Here is a 7,966-nt window from a genome sequence, read left to right on the forward strand (position 1 = left end):
TATCTAAAACATCCTTATAAAGTATTATCTCATTTTTTTCTAAGATAAAGGAAGTGAAATGAGGGTGGTCACCTAGATGGGATGCAGTGGAGCCAGCATTTAAACGCTATGCTCTTTCACTATGGCATCTTGGGTCACTCTGTTCAGCCATCATCAGCTTTCAGTGGTCCATTGTAGAAAATTTTATTAGATTATTCTTCAAGATGTTTGAAAATAATGCCAGAAATATTTTTAATAGTAGAAAAAAACACCCAAGTGATGCATCTGGGAAATGGGGCATTTCTCAAGGTGATAATAACTGAGCTTGGTTCTCTAAATAAAGTTATTAGCTAGACAAAGACACACAAGACTACAAGATTTGGAGAAAACATATACAATAATAATAGCTAGCATTCACTGAAACTTACCATGTGCATCCACTGTCCTAAATGCTACACATATCTTAACTCATTTAAGCCTTTAAGATCAGAGAAATATATCAAATTTGGAGAAATCTCAGGGAAACAAGTAGACAGGAAAATAAGAACATGCCAAGCAAACTCTTCCTACTTCAGGGACACTCCTTTGCCTAGACAGATACCTTGAAAAGTGACCCTGTAACTACCTGGACACATCACACTCTTCTAACAAAGAACCTATAACCTTAAATAAAGTATATTACCTATATAAGAAGCAGAGACAAATCCAAGTTTGCTGGGCTTAACAGTTATGCAATTTGGGAGTCCCCTCTCTAAGAAAAAGAGTACAAAATTGTGGATGCAAAAGTGCCTGTGAAAATACACAGTGTTAATAACTGATTGCTAGTATTTTATGGTTTTTTTAATTTTACAAGAACATATGATCACATCAATGCACCTCAAGAGCTCCTGTTGAGACTTGGAAGGGGCCCGATCAAGTGAGGAGTCTTAAAGCTTGAGTTTCATTTACTTCACAGTATATCTGCCTCTGACAACAAGCAAGACTGAAGTTAATCCATTTAGCATGATGATGAAAATGAAGTCATCAATGAAGTTGCAAGCTTAGGATATCCTTCATATTAACCACCAGTAGCCCAACTATTTAACTAAAGAAACTTTGTAATATCTGGACTCAGAAACTGAGATAAATGCCACAACCAATCATCCAACCGGAGACTGAGGTACGTGTAATCAAGTTCAAAAGTGACTCTAAAGGTACTTGCCCGGCAGCATAACAAAGTGGCATATTATTACACTCCTTATACACTTTCTGAGAAGCAGCAATCACATCTCCCTCCTAAATGTATCCAAACACATCAGAGCATTAGACAAACAACTCAGACATTTACCACATTTCCATTCTTGTATATTGACCCAAGGGATAGGGAGGGACAAGGCTTGGTGAGGCAGACAGCATCCTGTTACACATAACCCACCCAAAAGTACAGAATTCATTTCTTGAATTGCTATGACACCCTGGGCCCCTTTGTTTCTCAATAATAGATGGACTCATTTTTCCTTCCACCTTATAAAAATTCCCTTAGAAGGAATTTAAATGCAGTCTGAGAGCACTAAAACATTCTTTAGTGGGACCACCCATTCATAATGCTACCCTAGAAAAGATAAAGAAAAATGAAATCTAGATATAAGAACCAAAGGGATCAGGTGAACAGGATCTTAATCACTTCCAGAGAGAATAAGCTAGTGAAATGAACTAGCATGGTTTTCCCTTCAAAAGCAATCCTGAAAAGAAAGAAAAATGTCTTATGTTGGGTGAAACATACATTTTTAGATGGTAGGCACAAACTGAATTATTTGCACCCTTAGATTTTTTGAAGGCCAGAGAGATCAAACATTTCCCTGCTGTTTGTTTGATTTGGTCTGAGTTGAAGCCAAGAGATGTGGTGATGGAAGTTTGGAAAAACAATTAAAAAGAAATGTATGCAGTGGTTTTTCTGGGATCCTAATTAACTGGCCCATTTCTAGGTAACATTAGGGAAGTTGTGGGCTGTGATTATTATCTCTTTAAAGTCCTAATTAAAATGTCAAACTGTAAGGTAGAATGTCTTCAAAGCTGCATGTAATTTGATTGTGTTGGCTTATTGGAAAAATGGCCATGGAAATACAAATAAACCAGCCACTAAAAAGATCCCAGAAGTCCAGGCTTTATTCCAGAAGCATAATCTGTTGAACCAATAGCATTTTATAACTAACCACTCACCAAGTGGTAGACATCCAAATGTCAAAGCCTGTTTCATAACATGGTAACACATAACATGCTGCAGAAGAATGCCTCTCCATTGCATATTTCAGTTTGAAAAGGGTGTTTGGGGTTAGTTCACCTACAAATGCTTATGTGCTTATCACCCAGACTTAAATGTTCTTACTTGGTGAACTTCAGAAGTTGCCGGCACCCTACCCACTTTCCAAATTAGTCTGCTAGAGTTTTGTAGCTCTAAAAGAATCCCTGAATACTGTGGCAGACTTCTGTTACTCTGAAGTATCAAAATCTCGGCAGAATGAATTCCCTATCATATCTGTGCATGGGTATTAGAGAAGCTGCCCGTCACTTATAAAACTCAGGCAGATATGACACGTTGAGATGTTAGTAACAAAAAAAAAGCCGATCAAAAACTGGCTTAAACAACAAAGACACTGGTTGTCACACAGCAAGTACAGCAGTGAATACAATATCTCAATGACATCAAATGACCTACTTTCTTTCGATTTTTCCACAATGCCATTCTCAGACAGTCAGCTGCTCCTCTCATCATCACACTGTGGTTACATCAGTTCTAGGCATCGTCTCCTCATAAACATTTTGAAAGGGAGGAAAACAGGAATGTTTCTCCCATGCATGTCCTTTTATCCTTTCCTAGAAACCCTTCAGTACACTTGCCACCACACTTCATTCTCCATAGTTGTATCATATGCCCGTGCCTAAACCAAACATGTTCTTTCAATGGCAATTGCTGTGACTAGAGAGCTAATCAAGACTCATCTCCACTCCCACGGCTAAGGAGGGATTCAGTCTCCCTGATGTACATGCATGTCATACTGATATTGAAAAACAAATTATAAGTGTATTTGCAAGAAAAAAATGGAAGAAACGCTGGGTAGGACACCAACATTGCCCACCCCAGTAAGTGGTACATCTACTGCATCACTGTCAGTAGGTTCCAGGCGTGGGCAGATTTGTATTGACACGTTGATCTCGGTCTCTCTTCTATCTCCACTCATGGCAACATGTTTATAAAATACCTCGTCAAGGCCTTTGGTCATGAATAAAAGAAAAAATTATTTCCACCTTGAAATTCCTCTATTCATTCACTTGTTTATTCACAAATATAGACTGAGCAGGCCCTGTACTAGACATAACAAGAACAAGCAAGACATGATCTGTAATAGGAGTCAGCTTATAGTTCAGTGGAGAGAATACATAAAGGAAAATGGGCAGTGTCATATCCCCTTTGATGGGGAATGTACAGTACTCTAAAGTACTTTAATAGTAAAGTATCATAAATGCTTTGATAGCAAAAGTCCTGGGGAACAATATAGATGCACATAGATGTACTTTATCCAGTCTCCTAGAAGAAGAGATCACTGAGGTAAGAAATGAAATATAAGGGTGAGTTGTAAGTAGAAAGACTTAAAAGGAGACTAAAGGAAGCCTCCAACCTTGGTGCGTCTCTAATTAACTTTGACTAATTTAGCTAACTTCTCAAGAATACCTATACTGCTAAAACAGGGATTCTTAAATTGGAGTACATGAATGTAATTCAGAAGATGAGTAAACTTAAAGAATAAAAAAAAAATCCCTATTTTATTAACGCAACTGAAATTTAAGATTTTTTTTCAATAATAAATACATTGGCAAATAATCAATTTGTACTACAGGGTCCCAGACTTAGGATTTTACTTATACCGGACTTGTGATTTTTCAACTTTACAATGGTGCAAAAGCAATTTGCATTCAGTAGAAACTATACTTCAGATTTTGAATTTTGATTTTTTTCACCCAGGCTAGCAATACATAGTATGATACTCTGTCATGATTTTGAGCAGCAGTAGCGAGCCTCAGATTCCAGTTGGCCACATGACCATAAGGGTAACCAACTGATACTCTACAATGTACTATGTTCCCAGATGATTTTGCCCAACTGTAGGCTAATGTAAGTATTCACAGCATGTTTAAGGTAGGCTACACTAAGCTATGATGTTCTGTAGTCTGTTGCATTAAATGCATCTTAAACTTAAGATATTCAAATTATTATGGGTTTATTGGGCTATAACCCCATCATAAGTCAAGGAGCATTTGTATTATCATTACCCATGACTTTGTCAACAATAGAAGTCATAGATATTTCATATTAAATTACAGTTGGTGCAGATATGTCAAAAAAAATTCAAGTGTATTTCCCTTATAAGACTTACCACTAGATATTGTTCTTTAAACCATTAATGTAAATAACATGCTTTTTTAAACATTTGGTTACTGTATTCCAATATAATTAGTTTTATATTTTACTTTCTATTTCTATATATTTTATTTTATTTTATGCATCTAAAGCAATAGTCAGAGAAGGGGTTGATAGATCTCAGCAGACAGATAGGGATGCATTTTTCCCTCAGATCAGACATGAGGGATTTGGAAAAGGTGTAAATTTACTTTTGTTATAATTAACCTGCCCAATTAAATTTTGTGTTTGATTTTTAGCACTGTTAGCTGATATGGTTTGGCAGTGTCCCCACCCAAATCTCATCTTGAATTGTAGCTCCCATAATTCCCACATGTTGTGGGAGGGGCCTGGTGGGAGGTAATTGAATCCTGGGAGCAGGTCTTCCCCATGGTGTCCTCTTGATAGTGAATAAGTCTCATGAGATCTGATGGTTTTATAAAGGGGAGTTCCCCTACATAAGCTCTCTTGCCTGCCACCACGTAAGACATGCCTTTGCTTCTCCTTTGCCTTCTGCCATGATTGTGAGGCCTCCCCATCCATGTGGAACTGTGAGTTCATTAAACCTCTTTCCTTTATAAATTATTCAGTCTTGGGTATGTCTTTATTAGCAGCATGAAAATGAACTAATACATTAGCCCTGTGGAAATAAAATATTCTTTTAGGGAAGCAGTAGAAGCTCTCTGAGTCTATGAGTTTGTCATTTTCTTTTTATAAGAGATTCAGTGCTATCAGAAAATACATTCCACACCAAAGTTCTTATAATCATTGTTACTGCCATAATGGTCAAGTTCAGCAGCTTCTTAGGCAGTTGTCTTAGCAGGCACTTCATCACAATCACTAATAGTGGTAATTTGATTGAATGAGTTACTACTACATCCCATATTTACTAGTATATAATTTCAGCATTGTGTTCAAACCCAAGAACATGAAGAAACCAATTTTCAAATCCCATTTTGGAGTGTCTGTTACCTGAGATCACTTGTGAAATCAATTTCTGTATCAGTCAGGGTCCAAGCAGGAGACAGAAACTATATCAGTGATTTGAACTGAAGGAATTTAATATTTAAAAAATTAGTTCAGTATAAACTTGTTAACTAACAAGGCAAGAATAGAACACTGAGTTATTGTTCAGTAAACTTTGAAACAAAGTACTGTTAGCAAATATTTTACTATATTATTGATGGTAAATATTTTCAGCTTTGCAGTCATGTGATGTTAAGTACTGAACAAGGTCTGCAAAAATATCTCAAGCACTGATCTTAAGTTTTACAACAGTGATGTTATCCCTAGAAGCAATCTGGGGAGGTTCAGAATCTTGCAGCCTCTGGCTACATGACTCCTAAACTGTAATTTCTAATCTTGTGGCAAATTTGTTAGTCCTGTAAAGACAATATAGTCCCCAGGCAGGAAAGGGGTTTGTTTGGGGAAAGGGCTGTTATTATCTTTGCTTCAAAGGTAAACTATAAACGAAGTTCCTCCCAAAATAAGTTTGGCCCACCATCAATGAACAAGGACAGCATGGAGGTTAGAAGCAAGATGGAGTCAGTTAGGTCAGGTATCTTTCACTGTAATACTTGACTCCGTTATAATTTTCGCAAAGGCAGTTTCAGGATAACCCGACTCTGCAAGGGTTGAAAAAACAAAAACAACAAATGACTTCAGCTGTTGTTATGGGAGGGTATTGCTGCTGCAAATTTGAAGTATTGCACAGTGGGAAGACCATGCAAAACAAACAGGAAGAAGAAAATTCCTTCTCCGTTTTCCAGCCTTGCCATCTTCCTGTAGTGTCCCCTTTTGGTAGAACCTAGCAGGGGCCAGTTGGCCATGCTGAAATGTAGTTTACAAAGTCCTAGTCCCAGCATCACAACATGGAGTTTAGAAAGGTTGGCTTGGAGCTGAGAAACAACAGCTTTATAACTGGCAGTCAAATGGTTCAGGCGCTTCACTAAGCTACCAAAGGATACTCAGTGAATAAAAACAAGCCAAGAATGAACTTGCTCAACTTTTTCATGAACTCTGATTACTGAATAACCCCATTAAATAGTCTTCATGAACTGTTCACTTCAGTATAGTTCATTTTGACACACCTGTGTCCTAAAAGAGTATTGAAAGTATAGTCTCCTTTCTTACCAGTTTAAAAGAAAGTAACTATAACTAATCAGCAAAAGCAATGGTCCCGTTTGGGCCACTTTTGAAAGAGAAAAGGCCACCAAGGCTGAGGCAGGTTCTCCTAGTATTATTATTATCACTTCTGGGCATACACAGATGGTTCCGTAATCTCTTCAAAGTCTCCTGGGAAATTAAAAGGAATGCTAAATTAATTTAGCATTTTAAATAAAATAGTAATGTTTTTTAATGAAGTGCTTCATTGCTTTGGGTGGCAGAAATGGACTTGAGATGGAACAGATGATAATTAGTAAGCTCTTTTATTTATGGAACCTGGTCCCTCGTCAGAAGGACCACACATTCTTTGCCCTTGGATGATCTCCACTATTAATAATTACAGGGATTCTGAGAAATAAAAGAAAATACAGCACATTCCAGGTTAACATGCCATAGTTGGAGGGCTCATCAAATATTCCAAGTTCCAGTTTCCCTAGGATGTTTACACCAAACAACACAGTGGGCCACATAATATCCGGAATTTTTCTTTCCTGTTCCTGGCATTCTTAGCCTTTGAAAAACAAAGAAACAAAAACCTTTGCAAAACTATATTACCTTGTTTAGAAACTGTCTGACTAGTGCCATTCAATTCCTGATCATTTCCCTATACATTGCATGGTTGTGACATTTTCTTATTCAATATGGCTTCCTCTGTCAACAAGTATGTACTATGGGTTACTGCTTGGTGTCCAGTGGCTACCATTGTCAAAATGATCACAATATGGTTAGGAAAGCAGAATGGAAATATATGAAATATAGATTTAACAGAATGTTAAATGAGATCAATTCTTTCTCAGAATCCTACTTAATAGACTTATTCCTGGAATGAGAGACTAGAATATATCACTCCAAAAGATGACTATTGGTGACCTAAATATGCTATTCCAAAACAGTGCTCTCAAAATATTTTGTGCTGATTATTTTGAGAAACTTATTTTGAGAAGCTCTGAAAACAGAGTAGAAGTTTCCCTTTTGTAAAGAAAATGTATATCTATAAAGGAAATCTCCATGTGTAAGGGTGTCTCTCTCACTGTACCAAGAAGAGAAGGATGACTTTAAATTACTAGAAACTAATGTCAACAGAGAAGGCACCAACAAAAATCTGTGTAACAAACCTTACCCTTGTTCACCAAGCTTCTCCTGATCATCTCCTCATTACAGCGTCCCCCAATATCCTCCTTTCTTTGTTTCATTTGAAGATGGTATTTCAGCCCGAACTCAAAGCCACTTCTTTAAGATTGACTTATTTTCCCTGAGTATCACCCATGTATAAATGAGGTATACACTCTAACAACCTTCTATGGGCTTTTTCCTTGTTAATCTGTCTTTTGTTACAGGATCTCATTCCAACTAAGAACTCAGAAGGGTAGAGAGAAAATTATTTTT

This window comes from Pongo pygmaeus, chromosome 15 (genome assembly GCF_028885625.2).
Source record: "Pongo pygmaeus isolate AG05252 chromosome 15, NHGRI_mPonPyg2-v2.0_pri, whole genome shotgun sequence".
NCBI classification, from domain to species: Eukaryota; Metazoa; Chordata; class Mammalia; order Primates; family Hominidae; genus Pongo; species Pongo pygmaeus.